At 41.0% G+C, this 27,904-nt stretch overlaps 1 protein-coding gene across 1 annotated transcript in view; it reads right to left on the reverse strand.

Annotated features, from left to right (window-relative positions):
- The window catches only part of B3GALT1 (beta-1,3-galactosyltransferase 1), a 207,974-nt gene that overhangs the window by 143,587 nt on the left and 36,483 nt on the right, over positions 1-27,904 (reverse strand). The window contains exon 2 of the mRNA XM_072121819.1: positions 1,504-1,563. The gene's annotated coding sequence lies outside the window, so the exon portion shown is untranslated. The remainder of the gene's footprint in view (positions 1-1,503; positions 1,564-27,904) is intronic.

The following is a 27,904-nucleotide window of genomic DNA, read 5'->3' on the forward strand; positions in this document are numbered from 1 at the left end:
AAATAATCTACACTGTGCAATTCATGATAGGGAATCTAATATCAAAATCCATCATGATAAACCAGAGACACTTACTCATAGATCCAGGCACCGTGATTGTGGAAATCTTCTTGTATTTGTTATCCATGACCTCCTTCCTTCTAAAATTAACTTTTAAAATTATGCAAATTAACCAAAAGTGCTATGGGCGACTTTACAAGAGCCCCTCTGTGCTGCAGCTTTACAGAGTGTTACACTGTGCAGGAGCACATCTCATTCACTCCCTACTCCCTCGACACTCACACTTCCCGCTAGCACACAGTGGGAGATGGATGTGCTCCTGCACAGTGTAACAGCCTGTGAAGCTAAAGCACAGATGGGCTCGGGTAACGCCACCCAGAGCCGTACTGGCTCATTAGCTTAATGATTTTATAAGAAACAAGCCCATTGATAACACGATCGGATTTTGGCACAATCACGATTTCATGCGACACAAATCGGAGTCGTGGCCACTGGACAACCCGACTGATTCGGACTAAGAGCGGGATTTAAAATTCAAATTGTGTCGCAAGACATTCACTCACATACACCGGGAAGAAGAAGGTGAACTCTGGGGACCTCATCGGGGAAGCGACACATGCAGGATATCGGGCGCACGATCTTGGTGACTCCATCCTCGTAGGACAACGCACCTCGGGGACTGCCCCAATATTTTTTGAATGATGAAAACGCTTTGACACTGCTTCAAGGAGCATCAACTCTATTTTTTTTAACAATTTACTAATTCACTATGGCCCCTTTTCTTACAAGCTACTCCATCATGTTGTACTTTACTCGGCACAGCAGAACTGTGATTATGTCGCAGGCGCTCCTATCAATCACAACATGAATTTAGTGTGACCTTTATGAAGCAAAGCAAAAAAACCAACAGCTATAGAGCACAGAAAGACCAAGAAAACTTTACTGCAATGCTGAGATCTTATCTGGTATAATGTGAAAATTGGAAAGATGAGAGTTGAGCATTCTCAGTTGTTGATACCTTTTATTGGCTAACTAGAAAGGATGATGTTAGTTGCAAGCTTACGGGACTACTTGGGTCTCTTCATCAGACATGGTATAAGATATGAATAGAAAACAAATGGTATATAAATAGAAAACAAATTTCTACACAAATGTATCAATGTCTGTTCTATTCAGATGTTGTCTTATACCATGTCTGATAAAGAGACCCGAGTAGTCTTGAAACTTGCAACTAACATCATCTTTTCTAGTTAGCCAATAAAAGGTATCAACAACTGAGGATTCTCACCTTTCATCTATTTAACCACTGGCTAACATGGTACAAAGCATCTTTAAGCTTTTCAAAATGTTCAAGATATGTAAAAGCCATATAATGTACATGTATGTATGTATGTATGTATGTATGTATGTATGTATGTATAGATAGATAGATAGATAGATAGATACATTGACAGATTATTGATGAATGTTAGATATTATAGATAAATAGATAGTTAATTTTACCTGAGATAATTGAAACATTATGTGTCCTTTTCATCTGTCATCTTCAATCCAGCAGATAAACTATTTGAGAAAAAACAAAAAAAAAGTTTAAATACAATTAAATAACATATTATAGTGCTGAACTGAAACTAACAAATATCACAACAGATACAAAAAGAAATTATAACTTGCTTGCAAAATGAACATGTCTCACATTTAAGGGAATCTGCTATAGTGAATGTGGTAGCAGTGCCAGTGTAGTGGATGAACTGGAGGAGCAGATTGTACTTAGCATCCTATCTGCAAGCAGCATGTTATAGAGCAGGAGGAGCTGAGCAGATTGTATATAGTGATCGCTCTGCAGGCAGTACATTATAGAGCAAAAGGAGCTGACTAGATTGTTTATATTGTCCTATATGCAGGTAGCATATTATAGAGCAGCAAGATCTGAGCAGATTGTACATTTTATCCTATTTGCATGCAGCATCACATAAAGCAGGAGGTACTGAGTAGCTTGTATATACTGAGTGATTTACAGGCAGAAGGAGCTAAGTATATTGTACACAGTGTCCTATCTACAGGCAGCAAGTCATAGAGTAGGAGGAGCTGAGAAGATTGCAGATAGTGTCCGATTTGCAGACAGAACATTATTAAGCAGTAGGAGCAGGTAACATATTATAGAGCAGGACAAGCTGAGCAAATAGTTATGTTTGGGCAGATGTTTGTCAAATCATAGTCCATGCCCAATTTTCACAAAGCCAAACCTCTTTTCTCACTAATTATATGAAAGTCCTTTGTCTTTGTCCTCTTATCAGGTGTATGTAGTGGCCATCCTGTTATATATTATGATAAAGTTGCAGGAGGGTGCTGGTAGTGATGGTGCTGTATGGGCTGGCGGTGCTGGTAATAATGTGAGCTGATTTATGCTCAGTAGTATAGACTATGGAGTAACATCTCCGGGCAGGGGTGGTACAAGTTTATCAAATACTTAGCAACTTTTAATAACTTTAATGCGAATTACAAATTGCAGCCTCTGGCACAGCTGACTTAATAGGTTAATCTCATGATAAAGATCCCCATGGTGTCACTAATGAGTTAACATGTAGAAGAACCAAAAATAACCTCTTGATAACAGAGCTGGCACGCAGTGCGTTACGTAAGTGTGAACTGTTTATACTTAGAAGCGCATGTAGATGGTTACAGGTTTATTAGCGGATGTGACACTCAACGCCCACAGAAGAGGAAAGAGGAACGACCATCTACAAGTGTGAAGCCGCCTTGCTATTGACCTTAGTAAAGGGTCTGATTAACACACTATGGAGAACATAGCTCCTAAACTGTGTAAACTCATCTTCATTTTGGTATAATGAAAAGTTATACAATTTTCCAATATGATTTCTGTATCAATTCCTCGAGGTTTTCTAGATCTCTGCTTGCTGTCATTCTATAGGAACCATCTAGGGTTAATTCATTAGGATTAAAAAACAGTCCGTGGTCCTGGGATGTCACACTGGTGCATGGCTCATTATGGAACAAGCTCTGATTACTCCCAGAGATCTAGGAAAATTAGAGGAATCGATACAAAAAAATATTTTGGAGAACTTTTGAATTTATAAAGCAAAACATTGTGGAAACTTGGCAACCCCTTTCAGCTCAATAAGATTAGTCTAATGGAACACATGGAAATAGAAATGTTGCATCGACTTTATAATATCTACTTTTATAAATCTTCATACTTATTGTATCTTCCACATGGATAGTCTTAAAGAAAACCTAATATGATGGTAGATTCCTCCGGCCTGTGCCGTAATTTGTAATTTAATAATCCTGGAACCTAAAATAACTTGATAAAAAAGTAATAAGAGGCTACTGGGGTGTGGAGTAGCCTTAGCTCCCAGTGCCCGGCCAGGCTAGTACACGCCCCAGTAGCCTCTGTAGGTAATTTACATATTAGTAAAATAACGTTTTTAACAGGTAAGGTTATGTTTTTTTGTCTGACTTTGCACATGTATTTATAAAATGTCCCGAACACAAATGCACTGTACCCAATGCATAATTACCTGACAATTCTGCACTGGATGGTGCACAGTCGGACCACCGCCACATTTATCCGAGTCCGACAGAATTGTATTGTACACTCTATGTTAAAGGAGCTCCAAAAATAAAAGTTGATGTACTCTGTCGTGGTAGTGCAGGGGGCGCCAGATTCATGAAGAATGTGTGCCACAATTTACGAATCTGGCGCCCCCTGCACACTACACAGACAATGGACCTAGTGCAGTTTGCACTGTTATTAATATATTAGCACCCAGAGCCTCATTTATCAAAACTGTCTGAATAGCAGAACTGTTCTAGTTGCTCATGGCAAGCAATCAAAATTCTCCCCCAAATAAGTCACACCTTGGTTGCTCGGCAATTCATGAGGGATGGGTCCAGACATTAGTAGCCCCTTGGGCGGCAGAGCCTCAGTGGCCACTTTGAAGTGAACTCACATGGCGGCATTAAAAATTCAGAAACTAAAACAGTCTCCTGTTCCCTAAAATATTCCCTAGTTTATCATCCCAAACAGCCCCCCCCCATAGTTATTTAATAAACAGACCCACTCACGCTCTATAGATTCCTTATGTACAGCCTTATGTGGGCCCCCCAGCAGTCCTGGGCCCCAGCACTTGCCCGAGTATGCCCAGTGCTAGCACCGACCCTGCAAGTCACAAACACATCCCCAATGTTATAACTAACAAGGAAAATTGTTTTAAAAATCTCCTTATCATGGATATGAATGAATCTTAGGGAGCTGAATAATAATAAATGTCGAGCAGAATGATGAATGGCTCTATGTCATCTTGCAATGTCAGAGCACATGTTAACATAAAAGTCATACAAAATTAAAAAAATTCTGCTTTTTTTTCTACACCAACCAATATGAATGCACATCGACAGTCAAGTGCACATTGCACTTCAGGGGATTGTCCGCTAGGCTGTTGGATTGATGATCCATGAAATAGCTTCTTAGCCTTCCTGTGTTCTACCTTCTAGGACAGTTTAAGGCTTATTTCATGGCCAAATTTAGAAAAAGGGGCATTTGGCTTGGGACCATCAGTACACTGAGCCCAGTATTACCGATAGCGTTGGCTACATGATGCATGAAATAGCATCCAGCCTATCTCACCACCTGGTGTTCTGCCTAAAAATGTTTACTTCGCCTTTGTTTCTGTGCCAAGGTTATTTTAAGATCTTCTAGATGGGCTCTATAAAAGTTTATGTCTAGCTTGATAGTTCGCAAAGACAAAAATCTAAGCCTTCTGTACTCCTTGTGCCGAACCTTAAAGTCTCCCGTAGGTTTACCTTTAACACACCATTGGTTATATATCCAGAACAGTGTAAAAGATATTTTGTAGTGCAGTATATTTGATATATTTAGCTTCTTTTATTTCCTTACATTGATGGATTTGGAAGAAGGGAGTGAAATCTCTCAGTTACTGACTCCACCATTTTAGTAAATGAGTGAATTCTGGACTTTCTATTATCATAGCTCTGCATTTTGCCGTGTTTGGAGAAATGTATGAATTCTACCTCTCAAAGGGGAATTGACTCTACCTAATCTGTTAACTCTGATTGGCCAATATCTTAGAGTGTAAGGACACAGCCCCAACTGGTAACACCCAGATGTCAGTTAGTCTCACGGAAGAATAACAGATCAACAGCACAAGTTGTTCAAGTTGACTTTAGGAAGGTCCTGTTATTGGTGCCTCCATTTGCAATCAGTGAGGATATGAGGTCCATAACACAATGTGGCACTCACCCGGTCCATTTGCTATTCCGCAGTGCGTTCTCCGACGAGGATTCGCGTCCTGCCAGGATTCACTAAGGTCGTATGCCTGATATCCACCAGGTGTAGCGTCTGTGCCGACGTCCACCGGAGTTCACCATCTTCTTCCTGGTGCTTGTAAGTGTGTGTCAAGAGGCACATTTTTTTAAAAATACCACGGTTTTTCCGAATTCGTCGGGTTTTCCGACGGTCACGCCCCCAATTTCCGTTGCATGCAAGCCGGCGCCAATGCGACACTATCCAATCGCGTGCACCAAAAACCCAGGGCAATTTGTCGCCAAACGGTAAAATTCATAAAACACGAATTGAAATGCGCGATTCGGACACTTAGTAAATGTGACCCTATATATCTGAACACAATACTAGAACTTTCCTACCATGACTACAGTCTGGCCTAGAATGTCTGATAAGTTTGTTGGACGACCTTACCCACACAAGACCAGCGTTTCATACTCTGGTCTCAATCTGAAAAAAGTTAGGGTAAGAGTTACCTAATCTGTTAGAAAGTCCAATATATTTATTGCTGTCTGCGTTCCACAAAATGATAAAATTGATGCTAATTTCCGATGGAAAATATAATAAAGATGTTGACTCTCAGGAGGCCAAACCCGCTTCTGCTATACTCCACCCATGGTTCCTCATCACGTTTAAAAAATGGCAAGAGTAGTGTCAAATGGAAAAGTGCACAATTTTCCAAAAGGCATTTGTGTGATATCATGTGTAAATGTAAAACGTATATATATATATATATATATATATATGTGATACAACATGTGTGTGTGAGCCCTTAAAGGCGTTGTCCACTTTCAGCAAATAATTGATATTGTTCCTATACTGAAAATATTACAATTTTCCTAATACTTTCTGTAGATTTCTATCCACTGGAAGCAAACATTCCTATAAAATGACAGCAAGCAGAGATCAAGAAAAGCCTGAGGGTTCGATACAGAAACTGCATTGGAAAATTGTATAACTTTTCCTTACACAAACCATATCAATTATTTGCTATAAGTGGACAAACCCTTTAAGATGCAGTTGGACTTCGGTGTAATTTTTATTTTATTGCATTATTTGCTATTATGAATTAAACAATCAAATATGAATGTTTAAAATAAATTAAAAGCTTCAATAAAAGAACCTTTACGGCATCGGTTTACCTCCGGTGAACTTTCACTCATTAAGCTGGAAAATCATTTAATGCATTTATGAAATGTTAAATGGTTTTAGTCTTGCAGGGAAATTTCCTATGGCAACTCTTCCTGGTGGAATCGGGAAAGTAGTTTTACAGAGGTTACATACTGTTCTCCCCTACAACTGCATAGATTACAATTCCTCTCTAATGTACAGGTTTTCCATAGTGTTCTGGTTCGGTAAATTTCTGCCCCAGGTCTCATAATCATCTACTGTACGTCAAAGTCTACACACAAGGAGGATCTTCCCCTATCTTCTACTCTTGGCTCTAAATGTTGCACCCCCTAACAGTAGCCTTCAGCTCCCACAAACTCCTACTTATCTGGACCCAGAACATGTCCCATAATACTGGAGCATAGAGTAGCAACCCCCCCACCGTGGTGTCCAAAACTTCCAACAATTCCCAGAATTACAGCAGATATTGCTAAAATGTTAGCAGAGCACACCAAGAGGCCAACAACAAATACAACACACACAACACCTGCTGAGGAAGAGTCACAGCTTACAATACATTACTATAACATAACACCGCCTTGAGGACCTGCTAAAAGATCCAGTGACCACAGGTCCTGCAGGATGTAAAATTCCAGTATTGAATAATTCATTATTTAATAGATACAAATAAAGCATTTTGACCACTATGTTGCAATAAAGCAATAGACAAATACAGCAAATGCATAACACACTGCATACAGATTCCATTTGCATATATAGGCGGTCCCCTACTTAAGAACACCTGACTTACAGACGACCCCTAGTTACACACGGACCTCTGGATTTTGGTAATTTACAGTACTTTATCCTTAGGCTAAAATAATCAGTTATAACAGTTATCAAAGGTGTCTGTTATTAAGCTTTATTGTTAATCATGGATCTTATGACAACCCAACAGTTTTAAAATCCAATTGTCACAGACACCAAAAAAATTCTGCCTGGAGCTACAATTATAAAATATACAGTTCCGACTTACATACAAATTCAACTTAAGAACAAAGCTCCACCTCTACACAGGGACACAACTCTTGGAAAGGCGGTTTGGTAACATTCAGTTGTCGATTTATTCATGAATTCTTGAAGAGGCATCAAATATCTATATCTCCAATAGGGAACACATGGAGATTATTTTTTAGATAACTGTGAAGATAAATGTACATTGCTAGGATTCCAGTATGTACAGAGCTTTTAAGTGAAAAGCAATGAAACTCTCATAGCACAAGATGGTAGGGGGAGTTTTAATAGCTCCGGTACCCAAAACTCAGTATTTCTTAGAAAAACAATTCCGTTTTGTGACAAGCTCTGCAAGTGTTGCTGACGCCCACATATTTTCAATGAAAGCGATGTCTGGCTTACAAAAAGATCTATCTTACTCATAAATTTTTAAGAAAGATTACGGAATAAAGGCCACTGCTAGGTTCAATCGAGAAATACGTCCCGAAAAGAAATCTCAGCAGATGAAGGGTTCTTCGAGCGCATTGTCCAGAAGGATAAAAAGAAAAGAGTATCTCATTGTCTGAAGAAAAACAGTTGTGTACCTGCATCGTAGATATGGAGCAATTTGTAAGGAAGTTATTAAAAAAAAACATTACAAGTAGAACGTTTTTTTTTTCTTTTTGGTAGACTTTTTTGATGGCTCTGTTTACGCGTTAAACAGGTTGTCACATGTACAGTAAGTAACTCATCCTCTATCTACAGGATTCTTATCCACTTACACCTCAACTTCTCCCAGCACCTACTGACTATTGTATAACTGCTACGTCACGCGGGATATAGCAAAAACCAAACTAATACAAATTCATGCCAAATATACTTTATGGATCTAATAAATATAAAAAATGAGAGGAAAGAGAGCCGCAGGGAAAACCAAATGGCAAGATCTAAATATATTCCCACAAATGACTAATGTGGGAGGTGTTCTCGCCTGGGGTCCTCAATGAGTACCAAAAACGGTGCACAAAATTGAGTAGTTCATTAGTACAAAGGTCATGAGGATTCCCAGGAGACAGAAAACATATACAGATGTTAAGTTGTATATGTATATTAAGTTGTATGTAAGTCGGAACTGTATATTTTATTATTATTGTAAATTTTTTGGGGTCTTCGTGACAATTGGATTTTAAAAATGTTGGGTTGTCAAAAGAACCAGGAGTAACAATAAAACTTCACTACAGACACCTTTAATAACTGTTATAGCTGTTTATTATAGCCTAGGGATAAAGTACAGTAAATTACCAACATCCAGAGGTCCGTTTGTAACTAGGAGTCGTCTGTAAGTCGGGTGTTCTTAAGTAGGGGACCGCCTGTAATAGCAAAGTGTAAGTTACATCACAGGAATCACAAAAGAGAAACCTGTGTACAAACCTGACCCCAACACACGTTTTGACGTTGCCTTCTTCTGGCGGTGAAGGACATGGATAAAGTTATACCTCTATGTGAACTGAAGCTTCGAGAATCCATCTATTCAGATGTTTACACAAAGAACCTTCTATGAGGATCAAATAGTGACTGGTGGTTTCAGCGTTTTGCATAGCCCAAGCAAAGGTTCTTCCTGGGCCTCTCCCTAAGGACTCATGCACACGACCGTAAGGGGGATGTATGTACGGCCGCAAGCTTTCTCAACGTTCCGAACCATAGTCGCAAAAATATAGAGCCTGCTATGTGCTATGCTATTTTCTTTGGAGAGGGGTGGGTGGGAGCAGTGCTCAACCCCTCCTCCTCTCCTGCGCACCGACGTGTGCCCGCGTGGCTAAGTTCTTACCACTTTCAGCGATAGCAGGAAGGTAAAGAAACAAGACAAAGAAGAGGACAAGGGTAGGGTAGCACCCACTAAAGATGCCAGTCTGCATCTCACTGTGCCCAGTTACCAAAACCGGCTACTATTTTGGTTGGACTTCCATCCCACCACTGTGTTGGACCCCCTGGTCTTCAGAACCTTGGAAGTTGCTTGGGATGAGTTATTTTTTGTCATTTCACACTGAAGAATCTGATACAGTTGTAAGGTCATCTCACCTGTTACGTTATAGGGTTACTGCTATGCTAAATAATAGTAGATACAGATATACTGCCTATCATGACATAGTAGAGTCCCTTTATTTAGGGAAGGATATGCATTGCTTTATGAGAACAAAAGATTACTTATCTCTCCAATACCGATATTAGTATTCAGTACGTGAATAGATTATATTGGGCACTGTGTGCGCTCCGATGATTTATCCCTTTTATACTAAACAGTTAAACGGTAACATTGTATTTCATTTCCTTTGTTCATTAATGTATGTAAAACCTACTTCAACTTTGCTGTTCTCTAAAGGGTCCACATGGAGAGAGTGTATGTAGAACTAATGGCACCATGCTTATTAATAATGTATCTCTAGAACTCCGGCTTTGGTTGAATTCTTTACTTGAAATTCCTCTGGGTGTCTTTTCCTGATTTTAAAACTAAAGACTATGGGTAGGAGGTGAAGCGAGTCCCTTGGTTGGAATATTATATTTGTTTTATGAATCGCTAACTATTGCGGAGCGCACTTGTGGAATAATGTACAGTAATAAGTTTGGTCCTGTTTTAATTATGGAGGTTTGATGTTTTTATACTATTTATGACCTATTAAGCTGACGCGTCACGTAAACAGTTACTACCAACCTTAATTAAGTTTTCCAAGAACCTCGGAAAAAAGTCAGCGGGGACAAACGTGGTAAAAAATTAAGCCTGATTATAGGAAAATATAATCATACACCCACAGTTTCAGTGGTGGCGGTTCTGGCAGATATTCTGGCCCTACTGGTGCATTTCAGTGCGACACAATTTAAATGTTAAATCCCGTGCTGAGTCCGAATCAGTTGGATCGTCCGACGGCCCGCCGACCAATTTCTGTCGCATGGAAGGCAGGGCAGCTGCGCCACAATCCCATTGCGTGCGACATACCTGTCACAAATCCGACGAAAGTGCGGCCACGGACCCTTAGTAAATAAGACCCATTGGGGCACATTTACTTACCCGGCACATTCGCGATCCAGCGGCGCATTCTCTGCACAGGATTCGGGTCCGGCCGGGATTTATGAAGGTAGTTCCTCCGCCGTCCACCAGGTAGCGCTGCTGCGCTGAAAATCATCTCAACGCGCCGGAATGCACCACCTCGGACCAGGTGAAGGTAAGCGCTTCCCAAGCGACACTTTTTCGGTTTTTAAATGCGGCGGTTTTTCCGAATACGTCGGGTTTTCGTTCGGCCACGCCCCCAATTTCCGATGCGCCACAATCCGATCGCGTGCGCCAAAATCCCGGGGCAATTCAGGTACAATCGGCGCAAATCGGAAATATTCGGGTAACACGTCAGGAAAACGCGAATCGGGCCCTTAGTAAATGACCCCCATTATGTTTTATGACTGAGTTTCTCTTCTAAATGTGGTAGACAAGAAAAGAGGTCTTAATAATGATTGTAATAAGGATGAGATTAAAAATAAAAAACTGATTAAAACTAAATTAAAAACATTTTTTTACTAGCATTGACCAGAGAACCCTTTTAAAATGTCACTAAACTTTTAACTCAATTTTAAAAAAGAATAGTGCAGATGATAAAAGTAAACTTTGTACTATACTGCATTAAAGAATAATGTCCCTGTGTCCTTGTTTTATCCCTTTCTCCTTGCTTTTGTGTATAAATCAGATTTTCCTCCTATACTCTGACTGACAGCTGATAAGGTAAAGTTGGTAAAGTTTCTAATGACAATACCCTTCACTGGATAGACGTATCTCCTAATGGAGCTGAATCATAAAGTGAAATGTTCTCTAGGTATTAGCCTCTTTCCCTAGTTAACTGAAAAAAGGTTTCAGAAAAACTGCTCACTACAGGAGAAGCAAGAAGCAGAAAAAAGCAAGAGAGTTTTTTTCCCCCCTTGATACAGTATGTAGCACTATTTATTTATGCTTCAAAGGGTTTAATTAGCCTCGATTACTATGTATGTATCTTGTGATGTGGAGCTTTTCAATACAATGTTATTTAGTGATCATAGTGATTTCATTGCTTGCATCATTGTACAAAATTAGTTAAATTAGAAAACTACATTTTGTTGCTTAATTTGAGCCACTGGCAGTCAAATGCGGAGCTTTATATTGTACCTATATATTGTCGATATATAGAGAACACAAACATATCTTGATCCTCCTAAGTAAGTGAGCAGTACCAAATTTCGGAATTTTTAGCTCTGTTGAACAAGCTGTAAAAAAGTATAATATACAGTAATTGTTATTTCCCAAATACAATATCACAAAGCATTTGATATATCCTGGTTTAGCAGAAAAGGATCTTGTAGATTATTGTTATGTATAAGACTAAAATATAAAAAAATAACACTTATGATAGAAGCACAAAACAGGGCACATGCGCTCCGTCCATACCTCATCATCTCTTCCGCACATGCTGGTAACCGGGATGTGGAGACTGTAAAACTCACAAAAGAAACATTTTGTCTCAGCAGTGACAGGTAAAATGTTATGGAGCTCCATAACAGAGGCAATAATAGCCTCCACTGTGAAAGACATGAGTGAAGGATTACAGGACTCAGGTCCCAAGATTTTAGAAGCTCAAAATCCTGACAAAAATATAAAGCACAACTCCAGCTTTCTAAATTTTAGATGTAAAAGACCCAAAAAGTGGATTGTTTTCTCATAGGCTTATAACTAATAAATATTATTTTACATTAACACTATTAACTATGCAAAAATGTAATGTGTAAGAGTAAGATGCATGTATAAACATTGCAAATTAAAGCTTAAAGAACAACTGTAATGTTTTTTTTTTTCCACCAATCTATAGCCCTTGGGATGTAAAACACCTTTGATTATTATCTTTGTTACTTATATCCAACAGTCTCTTCGCTATCCCCCTCAGATTATCTCAGTGGTGCAGTAGCTCCTTCCTCTGCCTGTGCTGATAACTTCTGGAGTCTGTCTGACAAATGAATCTACAGTCTCACAAGAGGAGAGGGGCTGCAGATTAGGGGAGGAGGTCATGCGACAGTGCTCTCTGTGCATGTAGCTTAGCTGGATGTGTTCAGGACTGTGGATACAGACGTTTCCCACACAGAATAGTGAGGTACAATATCTTCTCTGTTCCCTATGAGTTCCTCCATCCCAGTCTGTGATTCTATAGACTTTTCTCTGCCTTTCTCTTCACATCATGCTGCAGCCCTTCCCCCACCCTCTGTGCAGAGAGCCCCTATAAACCCTTAGTGCTCACACAACACAGCTTCCATGTGAAGGAAGCTAGTCACCATATACATCTTGTATGTGCTCTGTGCACTGTTCAGGGGATTTACTTGTAGGAATCTCACTGGATTTTATGCTAAATTACTTTAAGAGAGATGACAGGGCAGGTACAGGAAGGCATTAGTCTCTGCTTACTTCCCCTTCACTTACTAAATAGGGACGGCTTTTTTGGCTCCTGAATGGACAGCAAGCTACCCATCCCCACTCCACTTTTAACTAGAAAAGGGGCGTGGCCCAAAAGCAAGAGGCGGGGCTGAGTGAGCCGTCATCTCTCTGACAAGAGCCGATTCCCATAGTTTGCGATAAAATGCCAACTCTTAGAGCCTAGTTCGTGAACGACCCATCACTACTTTGGAAAGAAAAGGGGAGCAGCACAATATGGGAGTCATTATGTTTGTTTTTAAAGGGGGAATCACATATGAGAATTTGGTAAAATCATTATAACATAACATAAAATAATTGCAAGTGCTAGCTGACGTGGCATAGAAGCCCTGCTTAGTATCCCCCACAGCCTCCGGTTGGGGGGGCAGTGATCAGGCCAGGACCTCTATTTTTAAAAACCATGGCAAAAAATCTAACACCCGACAGCTTACAGACCTCACAAGCCCAATGTGGTTGACTAGGATGAATAAAATCATTCTATAATGTAGCACGTTTATTACAGCCCCGTGACCTATTTGAGGGCACAACATTTTCCAGACATGCTGTGTACTATCATTTTAACTACTTTAGATTTTTACAATTTCTACTAATTTGGCTTTAGATAACCTACTTAAAAAGCACTTCGTCTCCCATTACCTGAGGCTCTGAAGTCAATTAGTAATTATAGAGACTGCAATATCATCCAAAGTGCCACGTGGGTCTGTTCTATACTGATCTAGCCAAACAAGCTGATGGGACAGCACTGGCCTCTTATTGAGCACCACTATACCCAAATTCACTGTGTAAAATGCAAAAGGGAATCAGTTTATAATTCATAAAAGATAACTGTATAATTAAAATAATATATCTGTATTCTCTGTGTTCTCTATTTCTACCTTCTGTAGATTTATTTCACAAAATGTATAAAGAAAAAATTAAAGTTGCCCCTGGTATATACCCTTTAACTTCTGTTTGGGAAACTGTAATGTGCGCCAGGGAAATTGCCAGGTCACTACCTCTTGGAGTAGTCTCTATCTAGCTACAGCTGACTCAGGTAGGTCAAGAGATGCTGATGAGTGATACTAAAGGGAAGAGCAGATTCATGGTCACCAGACATTCTGATGTCAAAGCAGACAAGTAATCTAAACAAGGGTCCGGACAGGCAGAATCTGTCACAATAGAGATCACATACTGGTTATATGGACAAACAATGGCTAACAACTTTATTGTACACTGTGAATCAGGTATTACTTAGGCACCTACTCATGATGGAAGGTGCCTTATTAATCTGTCATTGGACCATAAGTGATTCTATAGACTTTTCTCTGCCTTTCTCTTCACATCATGCTGCAGCCCTTCCCCCACCTTGTACTCTACACTATAACCTCTGTGCAGAGAGCCCCTATTAACCCTTAGTGCTCACACAACACAGCTTCCATGTGAAGGAAGCTAGTCACCATATACATCTTGTATGTGCACTGTTCAGGGGATTTACTTGTAGGAATCTCACTGGATTTTATGCTAAATTACTTTGAGAGAGAACACAGGGCAGGTACAGGAAGACATTAGTCTCTGCTTACTTCCCCTTCACTTACTAAAAAGGGACGGCTTTTCTGGCTCCTGAATGGACAGCAAGCTACCGATCCTCACTCCACTTTTAACTAGAAAAGGGGCGTGGCCCAAAAACAAGAGGCGGGGCTAAGTGAGCCGTCATCTCTCTGACAAGAGCCGATTCCCATAGTTTGCGATAAAATGCCAACTCTTAGAGCCTAGTTCGTGAACGACCCATCACTACTTTGGAAGAAAAGGGGAGCAGCACAATATGGGCGTCATTATGTTTGTTTTTAAAGGGGGAATCACTTATGAGAATTTGCTAAAATCATTATAACATTACAGTTACACTTTAGGCTTTTGATAAATCCACATACTATTAGATTCATGAATGATGCACAGTGGGACATCTATATATCAGTTTTTACTTTTTTTGGATTCAGAGAGAGTACGGGATTTAACTTTGAAATTGTGTCGGAAGACAAGCACTTACAAACATCGGGAGGAAGAATGTGAACTCCGGCGAACCTAAGCGGGGAGCGGCACATGCAGGATATCGGGCGCATAATGAAAGTGAAACGCGGCAGAGTGCATGAGCCTCGGACACTCAGGATCGGGGAACGCGAAGGATTGGGTAAATAAATGTGCCCCATAGTTTCCATCTAATGGAGATTTTTTACAATTCTATTATTTAAACGGAATAAGTACTGACAAGACTAATCTCCAGATGCACCCAGGGTCACTACATCACATCACTACATGGTCTACCTCCATTGTTAAGCTTTTCTTTTCACTTCCTATTAACATCTTGCCATCTGGTTGTTACCTGCATTTGCACCGCTGAATATTCATGAATCACAATTGATGGTTTATAGCTTTTTTATGATAACGTGGTACAGTTGGAGCGGATACCAGTGCACCAGTGGGAGCTCATGCTGTTTTTACGCTGCTTGTTTCCTAAGCTTAAATTTATGAAAAGTAAAAGAAAAACAAATCATATAAATAGAAAAATGCTGAAAAATTCCAAATTCTGCTAAATTAATATAAGAAGATTACTTTAAAAAAAAGAATCAGTGTATGGATCCAATGCACAATGGATAACAGCGGTACCTGACAGTCTCCATGCTGCTGATTAGTTTTGAACCCATAGAGATGTTGCAAAAAAACAAAAAAAATCGATTTGTGAGACAATTCTGACTTTCTTTTATTCTACCCGTTGGAAAAATTTGCCCTTGATCCAAAATGGCGGCTTTGTTCCACAAATGGAATGAAAGATAGGCCCCCTCTAGGTTGTTCAGATGTGTCATTATCCCTTTTATTTCTGACATAAAAGAGTGTCCTGGGATTTTCACTTACAGAACATTATTTTGGAGGCTATTTTTCAGGTTTGTAGTGTAGACTTGGACAAAATGAGCAGAGCCAGTTTATTTTCATAAAGCAGTTTGGACGTAGGCCTATAGATGTTGTAAGGCCAGAATGATACACTGTAAGGCCTCATTTAGACGGCCATCTGTGGGAATGTGTATGTGGCCCCAAATTTGCGGCGGCATATAGTCCCCATAGACGGCAATGGCGGCCCGGGGGCATTACACATGTGTGGCACCGTTCCATACACGGGGAAAAAATAGAGCATGCTCTATTTTTTCCATGTATGCGGCCGTGCCCGCGCTTTTCTCTATGGATGGCAAACCGCCGTGTGAATGTACCCTAAAACTACATTCACATCTTGTTCTTTGTATATTCCAGGAAAGCCCCTGATGTATACAAAGAGCATATCCATGGACGTATACTGGCAGACAGAGGCATCCTTCTTTCCTCTGTCTAACCATCATATATCGTATACTATGGAAACCACAGCAAGCTATCTGCTCCCTCCTGCTCAGCGACGTATACGCTCGGCTGAGGCCATAATCGCCCATGAGGGATGTAAAGATGCAAAGTATTGCATCCTTTACCTGTCCTCCGCCGAGGGATGTAACATCACTGGGGGAAACAGGCTGAACATTGGCAGTAGCCAATCACTGGCAGCCACCAATGTTCACTCCTCCTCCAGCTTTCAGGGTTTAGGGAAGGAAAGGTGGAAATATCCTGCTGTATGTCCATAAAGTAAAATCTGACTTAGGTTACATTCACACGGCCGTATGGGGGACATATACACGATATATACATTCAGTAGCCGGGAGAAAGATGGGACATGTCCTATCTTTCCCCGGAATACGGTGTCATATGTCACTATGGAGAGGGGCGGGGGTGAGCTTTCTCCTCCTCTCCCCGGAGCCGACGTGCTACGGTACGGTGGGCACACATTGTGTGAATGTAGCCTTAGTCTGCCATTGTAAGGACATGTCAGAATCCTCCTAATATATCCTTACAACTGAGGGCTTAACCGTGATGGGACATGGCTACTCAACATGGTTCAGCTTTCTACTACAATGGCTGTTATTGTAGAGTAAATGTGCCATAGGGTGCCATGGTGCACTGGATTTCTTCATGATAAACCAGGGACACCTACTTATAGATCCAAGAAGCAGAACTGTGGTAATCTTCTTATACTTGTTATCCATGGCCTCCTTCCTTCTAATATCAGCTTTTAAAATTATGCTTATAAGCCAGAATAGTTCCCGCAACTTCACAGGCTATTACACTGTGCAGGAGAACCTACCCTCCCACTGTGTGAGATTACAGTAGGCAGAGGGAGGTGAAGTGCTGAGCGAGCAGAAGGGAGATGCTACAGTGTAACAGCTTGTGAGTCTACAGCAAGAAGGGCTTCTGGTTCTGAACCCTTTCTGGCATCATTTTAAAAGTTGATTTTAGAAGGGAGTAACTAGTTTCTATATTAAATTATACTATTATACTGCAGTTTGATTCAGGAGAATAGGAGTTTTTTGAATATTCAAAGCTGATTTAAGGAAAGAAGGAAAGTTGCTTTGTCTTTTTTGTCAACACAGAGGTCAAAGGGCAGATATAAGATTAGCAATTAGTGCTGAAATTAGATCCACGTGCTCATTATGCAGTTTCCTGGACGTGTCATTTCTTGCCTCTTTTGTCGTCAGTTGACTTGTGTGCTTGTGATAGCTCTATACAGATGCTAAGTAAATACCATAGTAATTAGATAGACCCAAGTATAACACGTCGTATGGATGTGACAAGCCGCTAAAATGTTTAGAACCAGAATTGTAAATGAACTGGCTCCAAGTTTCTTCTTTATTTTGTTACAGTCATTTATGAAACACAGTATTCAGACAACACAATAATGTTTTGTTATATACAGTCCCTTAGGGAGCGGGGAATTTTATTCAAAAAATATACATAATTCATGAAATGTATCTACCAGGGAATACAAAATTTGGAAGCAAAGCTTACAAAAGATGTAGTCCTACTGCTCTATAGCATGCTGCCTACAGGTAGGACACCATGTACAATCTACTCTGCTCCTCCTGCTCTATAACATGCTGCCTGCAGATTGTGTATTATATACAATCCGCTTAGGTCCTACTGCTCTATAACATGCTGCCAGCAGATAGGACACTATGGACAATCTTCTCAGCTCTTCCTGCTCTATAACATACTGCCTGCAGATAGGACACTATGGACAATCTGCTCAGCTCCTACTGCTCTATAACATGTTGCCTGCAGATAGGACACTATGAGCAATCCACTCAGCTCCTACTGCTCTATAACAGATTGTCTACTAATAAGGCATTATGTAGAGCTTCTCCTGATCAAAAACTCTTTGGGGCACATTTACTAAGGGTCCGAACGGTTTTTGGCGCACGCGAGCGGATTGTGGCGCATCGGCGCTGGCTTGACTGCAACATAAATTGAGGGGCGTGGCCGCCGGACAACCCGTTTCGGACAAAGCGCAGAATTTAAAAGCGGAATTGTGTCGGAAGATCAAGCACTTACATGCACCGGGAAGAAGAAGGTGAACTCCGGCAGGCTTCAGCGGGGGAAGCGGCGAATGCAGGAACTCGGGCGCACAATCTTAGTGAATCGTGGCAGACCCGAATACTCGTCGGACAACGCACCGCTGGATCGCGAGAGGACCGGGTAAGTAAATCTACCTTTCTGTCTGCATTACGGAAACCTTGTACCATCTGCTCAGCTCCTGCTACTCTATAACAGTATGTACAATTTGCCCAGCTTCTCCTATTCTATAATAGTTTGCATACACTCACCGGCCACTTTATTAGGTACACCTGTCCAACTGCTCGTTAACACTTAATTTCTAATCAGCCAATCACATGGTGGCAACTCAGTGCATTTAGGCATGTAGACATGGTCAAGACAATCTCCTGCAGTTCAAACCGAGCATCAGTATGGGGAAGAAAGGTGATTTGATGCCTTTGAACGTGGCATGGTTGTTGGTGCCAGAAGGGCTAGTCTGAGTATTTCAGAAACTGCTGATCTACTGGGATTTTCACGCACAACCATCTCTAGGGTTTACAGAGAATGGTCCGAAAAAGAAAAAACATCCAGTGAGCGGCAGTTCTGTGGGCGGAAATGCCTTGTTGATGCCAGAGGTCAGAGGAGAATGGGCAGACTGGTTCGAGCTGATAGAAAGGCAACAGTGACTCAAATCGCCACCCGTTACAACCAAGGTAGGCAGAAGAGCATCTCTGAACGCACAGTAGGTCGAACTTTGAGGCAGATGGGCTACAGCAGCAGAAGACCACACCGGGTGCCACTCCTTTCAGCTAAGAACAGGAAACTGAGGCTACAATTTGCACAAGCTCATCAAAATTGGACAGTAGAAGATTGGAAAAACGTTGCCTGGTCTGATGAGTCTCCATTTCTGCTGCGACATTCGGATGGTAGGGTCAGAATTTGGCGTCAACAACATGAAAGCATGGATCCATCCTGCCTTGGATCAGTGGTTCAGGCTGGTGGTGGTGGTGTCATGGTGTGGGGAATATTTTCTTGGCACTCTTTGGGCCCCTTGGTACCAATTGAGCATCGTTGCAATGCCACAGCGTACCTGAGTATTGTTGCTGACCATGTCCATCCCTTTATGAGCACAATGTACCCTGTAACATCTGATGGCTACTTTCAGCAGGATAATGCGCCATGTCATAAAGCTGGAATCATCTCAGACTGGTTTCTTGAACATGACAATGAGGTCACTGTACTCAAATGGCCTCCACAGTCACCAGATCTATATCCAATAGAGCATCTTTGGGATGTGGTGGAACGGGAGATTCACATCATGGATGTGCAGCCGACAAATCTGCGGCAACTGTGTGATGCCATCATGTCAATATGGACCAAAATCTCTGAGGAGCTTCCAGCACCTTGTTGAATCTATGCCACGAAGAATTGAGGCAGTTCTGAAGGCAAAAGGGGGTCCAACCCGTTACTAGCATGGTGTACCTAATAAAGTGGCCGGTGAGTGTATAGGACGCAATGGTTAATCTGCTCAGCTCCTCCTGCTCTATAACATGCTGCCTTTAGTTAGGACACCATGTACAATTTGCTCTGCTGCTCCAGCTCTATAACATACATGGGATACTATGCAATGGGAAAATTGAATATTGCTCTAAGTACTGCATTATACACACTACAGGGGACAAGCCACAAGGATATTTTCATCCACATAATAAATCTTATGCCCCCGAGTGAATATCTTACATAAGACACTTAGAACAGGAAAAAATAACTTTAGCCTTGAAAAGTTTTTATTTTTGAGAAGTGTTTTCCTAGTAATCCTGTACAGTATTAGATTCGATATGTAATAATAATAATAATGTAAAATCATATAAAAACACCACAGAATTTCCTGCAACACTAACAATATACAATCCAGGAAGATTTCTGTGCAGTATTATTGGATAATCTTATTATTTAATCATGAATTTCACTGTTAATTTCCATCTGCCTTATAATGTAATCAAATGTAATACAATCCAAACATGAATTACAATATTATTATTTTGTTTGTTAATTGACGGTTGTGCCAGTCGGGCGAATAATGGAATAGAGAAGTTGTTGACCTTAGGAAATTGCTGATAAAGCTCTGCGCCTACGACTAAATAAATGTATCAATTATAAAACATTACAAGTAATAAAACTCTAATTAAATAAATACAGTACATTATAATAAGTCACTCAATGCGCTATATAAATTGTTTGTCTTGCATTGATGTTTTAGTAAGGATCTTGTGTTCTAGATTGCAATGGAGCAGCGGTCTACCAGGAACGGTTGCTATAGTCAAAATCTATGAGACATCCAGGGGCAGCCATGACTTGTGTTCAGCCACTTTTAAGCATTCATTCAAGCACATGCCTGACCATTGTATTCATAAGAAATGTGGGTCCTAGTGGTTGGTCCTTAAAGGGAACCTGTCACCAGGGACTTCGTTTTCACTAAAGACAGGTTGCAGAAGCCCATTATAGCTGCATTGCAAATATGTCTTTCTGCATTCTTTAAGAATTTGAATTACAATATAATTGTGTGTTATAACTTACCTTGCACACTGAGAGAATCCTCTGTGTAGTCCCAGGGGTTGGGCTTTGGTTTGGATGCATTTCAAAAAACAACTGCTGGGACCCCAGTGGTTTTGAGAATAGACCCCCTTCCCAGTTCACGAGAATGAAGGCAGGTCAAGCATGCGCCGTGCTACTCCATTCAGTACTACGGGAGTGCAGGAAATTGCAGCATCTCTGACACACCCATTCACTGTCTATAAGAGTGCTGGAGAAAGCCAAGAGCTGGGTTTAGCAATTTCCGGCACGTCCATTGTATTGTATGGACCGGCAGTGCACATACTCAACCTGTCACTTCATTTAATTAATGGAAAAGGAAACTCATCCAACCCTTTAAATTTCCCCCCCCCCCCATTGTCATACAGGGATCTGTTCTTATGATCGGTCAGGATTGCAGTAGTAGAATCCTTGGAAATATTGTTATCGCCTTAAGCGTGGATAGAGGATAACAATGAAACTTTGAATACAATGTAACTCCTTTCCTCGGCTAGTCTAAAGTCAATGCAATAATTTTGCCATCATTGTCTTCTGTCAACAGAATGCGTCATAGAAAGAGTTCATTTTCCTCTGTGTTTTGTGTATGTGTGAACTGTGGCTAAGGATACTGCTGGATTAGGACTGATTAAACCACACCAAGTTCCTCTGCAGCTGAGCTCTGGTTAACTTGAGTGATGGCTGGCTGGTTCAGTCAGCTGCTGTGGGCAGCGTCCAGGAACTCCTTTACATGTCTGCCCAGTTCCATTACACCTTGCTGGTTATATTAGTCCTCAGATACCTTTCTCTATTTCTGTTTGCAATCATTGCTTTACCAATATCTTTTTTGTAGCTGGGTATCTTCAAGTGAAGGAAAGCTGCGCCACAGTACCTTAGGTGGTGTTAAAATACCATATATACTTGAGTATAAGCCTAGTTTTTCAGCACAAAAAATGTGCTGAAAACCCAAACTCGGCTTATACTCGAGTAAAAAAAATATAGGTTTTACCAGGTTTTTGTGGTAAAATTAGGGGCCTCGGCTTATACTTGGGTCGGCTTATACTCGAGTATATATGGTAAGTGGATTTGGAAACACTTTTTTGTATGACCACCTAAACAAATAATGAGTTCTGCTAAAAAATGAAAAAAAATATCTGCATATATTATCTATATAAAAATAATTCTTCTCCATTTATTTTATTTCCAGATATTGGGCAAAGAACAATCTAAAACCGGCAATGGAATTGTATTAAACACTTCAGATTTTTCTAATGAATCGGTTTTAGGATTGATTATGAGTAGAGAAAGGAGACAAGCAATCAGCCGCGACGTCTCTCTAAATTTCCTGCTTTATTGTGGAGAGAAAAATGGGTTTTGACAAGCAGCATACCGGAGAACAGCTGTTGATGAATTCTTTATGGATGACATCCCTCAGAAACCGGATCAGATGTTTAGATTCCAAACACCCCACCCCCCAAAATAAAGAAATAAAACTAACACAAGAACCCTAATTTTTTCTTAAAGTTATTACTTCCATATACATTGGTCTTTCAAATTGCAATGACATCCAGCACCAACATAATTATCATATAATCCGCTATTTGGGGTGATTGGGAAACCACATACAACACGTAGTGCGACAGCAGGGCCGGGACAGCAGGGCCGGCGACAGCCGGGCATACCCAGGCAAGTGCCGGGGCCCAGAGCTTCTAGGGGTCTTCATAAGGCTGTACATAAGGAATCCATGGGTCTGAGGGGGGCTGATTCTTATGAATCCATTGGGGGTGAGGGGCGATGTATAGAAAATAACCATGAGGGGCTGTTTGGTATAATAAACTAGGGAATATTTTATGGAACAGAACTGTTTTAGTTTCTGAATTTTAAAAGCTGCCACGTGAGTTCACTGCAAAGGGACCCACTGAGGCTCTGTCACCCATGGGGCCTACTGATACCTGGAGACAGACAGTCCAAATCTGTGACCTATGATTGGCAGGAACATGCAGCCAATCAGCATTGGGCATTATATTGGTAAAACAACTACATTCTTGAAATACATGCACCGATTGGCTGCTTAGTAGCGCATTAAAGTATGGTATTACATGTTCAGTGCCCTTCATGTACCATTAATGAGCTTTTAAAGGATATATCATAGAAAAGGAATAAAATATAATTCGAACTAAATATACACAATGTTATATTTCTATCAAATAAAAAATAAAACCTACCTAAAAAAATTGAAATAGAAAATAATTAAAAATATAATTTTTTGCACTTTTTTTTTACTTTCTTGTACATAGCATTACTATAATTATCAGTATGCAAAAAGTGGAATTTCCCACCAAAAACTGTTGACAATCCCAAGACTTTGTGCCAAATTTATCAAGTGTTTCAAACAGTTTCTAGATACTTTTACAACCAATAGGGCATAAGTGTGAAAAAAGGGAAGTGGCTTCAGAAGAAAGTAGCTGTGAATATGTCGTCTGTAAGGCCTTACTGTTTTAGAGGGGAGGCTCAGGAGAAAAAAAAAACTTTTGCTCATTTAATTTTTGGTTTGGCATGGTACAAAGACTTCATCACACTTCAACTTCCAGACACACATGCCAATATCTGCAGTGTACGACATCTAATACGAGTACCTTCAGACACCTGGTGGACGTCGGAGGAACTGCCTTAGTGAATCGCCGGAAGACCCGAAACCACCGCAGAGAACGCGCTGCTGGATCGCGAATGGACCGGGTAAGTAAATCTGTCCCATAAAGTCCAACCTATTAATCATACGTAATACAGTGTTGATCCAGAAGAAAGAATTTATAATTACTTGAAGGAAATCTACCACCCGGATGAAGGATTGCAAACCAAGCACACTGACATACTGGTGTGTGCCCCCTCCAGCAGGATCTGCTAAGCTTCTTATTGCCCTGGTTTTTACAAAAACAAGGCTTTAAAAATTATACAAATGATATGGGCTTCTTAGATGTTAATGGAGCCTGGAGCCCCTAAGGCCCTTTTTTTCTTAAAAACAGAGCTTAAAGTAGAGCAGATCCTGTTGGAGGGGGAACCCCGCAGCATGCTTGGTTTACAATCCTTCATCCTGGTGGTAGATGTCCTTTAAAGTGAATGGTCAATTTTTATTCATGGTTTCTCCTCAGGATAGTTGATCATGGAAGGTCAGCTCCCAGCCCCTGTCTCCACGCTATGTAAACATGAGACGAAGAGTGAGAACCAGATCACTCTGTTTCCCTGTGATATAAGATGTAACTATTGTCCTGATTTCTGTTCAATTTCAATGAAAGACACAGAACAAACTGTGTCCTTGGTCGGCCCCCAACAATCAGCTATTGATGACTCATTTTGAGGATCGGCCATCAATTGAACTTCTTGGTCAACCCTTCTAATATCCAGTAGATATAGCTGAGGTTACTTTGTCTGTCTAGAACACCCAATGCTCACCCTTATCCATACTATCCAGAATAATACCCAATGACATACCATGACACACAACAGAGGCTGGCTCACACAGGAGCATTTCAGTGATCCTGTAGAAGCGCTAATCATTATACTATGGAAATATAGAAGAAGAAGGCGCACCGCATGGGGTGACAGACTGCAAAATGACTTCTTGTTAGTATGCATAACCAAGCTGACACCTTGACTACTCTCCAATGTTCAGAGCCCTTATTGTACAAAATAAGATTAATGATGTTTATGAGCAATAATGTCACAACAAACCTTTAAGTGTCTCGCAGCCGCACAATATATAATGGAAAAAGTTTTCATGTTGTAAATTCTGAGCTCATTGCTTTGAAGTCGATTATCATGAAGTGCGCTCACCCCCGTCATCCTCTGTGCAGATGGCAGAATGAGAACACAGATTCAAATGAATGCAAATGCATCCATTAATAGGACCGGGCTGTACGTTACTCACTATAGCAAGGGTATAGGTCAAGGGTTGTCAGGCGTGCTGATCTAGTGACTTACATTGGATCAACATTTAGGGTAAATGTGTTTTCTTGGAATTTGGAAAAAAAATGTAGGGCAGATTTTGGGGAAAAATACAACATATACCATATTTTCCCCATTCCAGCTCCTGGTTCAGTTCCGGTTTTCATCATTGCATCAGTACGGAAATTCTGGGGCTTCATAGGACCTGCTTGGGCCAATGAGTGGTGGCTGTACATTCCTTGAAAGGGTCCTGTAGCCAATCCTGAACTTACTGTTGGACATGTACCAAACATCATAACCACTGGGACTAAACAGGAACTTGAAGCAGGTAAGTATACATTAATTTTTACCCACCTCTGCCCTGGCCACCCATTTGACTTGAATTTTAATCCAATGTATCTAGTGGATCAACATGCTTAGCTCCCTTTTACATATAACCAAAAAGAGCTCTTTAAAGGGTATCTACTTTGAGGATGAAAGACTGTATGCAAATGAGCCTGAGGGGTTTCAGGCTCCGTTAACAACTATGGAGCCTGGAACCCCTCAGGCTCATTTGCATACAGTCTCTTATCCTCGAGGTAGATACCCTTTAAACCTAAGAACAAAAGACTGGTCTGGACATTCAGATACTAGACACAATCCTCCTTACTAGTATACCCGTTCAGGTCCGGTCTCTCTGAGTTCCGCTGAACTTTGAACAAATGTTTGGTTTGGGTTCCTGGACACCCCACTGCCGTCAGCCTCTTTTCCTGCACTTAGATGCCGGTGCTGGGCGATACACATCATCGCTATCCCACCATTTTCCCTAGGATTTGCAAAAAAGATTAGCATCTTTGTTCGGTGCCAGCACCAATTGTGGTTGTTACCAGTGGGGATGAGCCCGAACACTGTACCCCTAATTTTGGCTAAGGCCCGTGCCTGTGGGGTTCTGGGTTCAATTAACAGCAATGGAGCTGGGAGACCCTCAGGCTAATTTGCATAATGTTTAAAGCCTTTTTTGTATAAAATCAAGGGCATAAGAAGCTAAAAGAAGAGTCGATCCTACCAGAGGGGGCGCACACCAATATGTAAGTGTGTTTGGTTTACCATCCTTGGTGGTAGATGTCCTTTAACTATTTCCATAATATGCAAATTAAAAACATACATTTACTTAACCAGAAAGGTCAGGTAATAAAACTGCAGAGAACTATTATTAACTCTGAGTATAATCTACCTTGGAAACTTCAGTAATTTGCAAATTACATAGCCATCATTTACTACAGGTGCTAATTGAAATGAGCTTGACATTTATAGATCGATGAATTCCACCATTTTCATTAGCAGCTTTTACATTTTAAGATAATTTCCCCTCTTGACTTAAAAAAAAAAGCCGAACACTCCATGTAAAGTTTGAGGTTTGAAAAGGTACAGAATGAACATTTACAGGTCTAGGGGCACCAAATTATGTCTCCAAATAATCCTGTCCCTCCTCTTAGTGTTCTGACATTTTGCTTTAAAGTCCATCTACTAAACCAGAACATTGCACTTCCATTTGAAATTATAGCACAGGCAATACATGTTGTTACACTGTTAATAATTTAGATTTCTTTTTAAAAGAGCATTTAAAAAAGTATATATATTATTCTTAGACTTTCCTTACTTTCCTTACTCAAATGTTTTTTTTTAATGGAAATTGAGATGAAGAACCTTACCAAAAGAATATAACATACATTTTCTGATCTGTATGCTGATCCCATTTCTGGGGTATACACTTAAAGGGTTGTCTGGAAGTTGAAAAACATTGTTGCTTTCTTTCAAAACCAACTCCTCTCCTGACCATGGGTGTCACAGGTGTCCCCACGATCCACATCCCTGGTCGCGTGCACACCCATGCCTCGCTCCGTTCCCCAGCTCCCCTGCCGTTCCCAGCTCCCCCCATACTTCCTTACCTCTCCACACTCCTGCTCCGGTCCCAGCAGCCTGGCACGCATAGCGGCGCTCGAAGATTTAAAGGGCCAGTGCACCGCTAATTGGTGCTGGCCATTACTGGGAATTTTATAAAAGACGGCCATTTCCTGCATTCCCCGTCGGATCTTTGTGCTTCATGTCTCAGAGAAAGCTTGTTTTCTGCTTGTCTGCTGATTTCCGTTGTGACCCCGGTTCCGTTACAGACTTTGACTCCGTGCTGCCTGCCTTGACCTCCTGATCTGCTCCTGATGTTGATCGTGTGCTGCCTGTCTCTACCTCTTGCCTGTCCACGACCACGATTCTGCCTCACAACTTTGTACCACGGATTGGCCACCACCACAGCCAAAGTCACGCCTGTGGAGTAACCCAGTGGTATCACGCCACAGCAAGTCCATCCCACTTTGCGGCAGACTCTGGTGAAAACCAGGTGCCACTTAGACTCCGCTCCCAGGTGTCGGCTTACACCATCGCTCATGGTGCTACAGAGGATCCACTTCCTCAGATCCAAACAATCCAAACGACATTGCAACTAAGCTCCTTTCATCTCTACGTAACAGAACGCAGTCATGTTTTCCAACCACCGGAAAAGCCCCTTTAACTCAAAAACATTGGTGTTTATCCATCATTGTTATAGACATAAAGGCTGGCCTGGCATGTACAAATCTCTCTCTAGTTACTTTTATTGTGCCTCAAAAATGCTAGACCAATCCCTATGGTCACAGTGTTTGCTGCTTGCTGATTGGGGCATCTGCATTCTCAAGATAGGTGTGAATCCATGTTTTCTGATTTAAAGGACCTTTTTTGCTATTATAAGTTCCTTATTAGTTATTTTACACAGACATACTAGTCAATTCTCAGTGGCCACGCCTAGTATGTAATGGAATGGGTCTGAGCTGCAGTACCAGTCACAGCCACTATGTGTGTACAATAAAGCCTTGGTTAGGGTGTCATGACCCCTACAATAATCCATAAAGAAGTGAAACTTCCATGATTCTCTGTTGTAAAGCTTCAACAAACTTTTTAGAAAATTCCATTCTGGGTCCCAATCAGATCGGTCTGGACTAATGTTGCTCCAGTTGTCCTAGAAATTGTTGTTGTACAAACCC

The sequence above is a fragment of the Engystomops pustulosus genome, chromosome 8 (genome assembly GCF_040894005.1).
Source record: "Engystomops pustulosus chromosome 8, aEngPut4.maternal, whole genome shotgun sequence".
In the NCBI taxonomy this organism is placed as follows: Eukaryota; Metazoa; Chordata; class Amphibia; order Anura; family Leptodactylidae; genus Engystomops; species Engystomops pustulosus.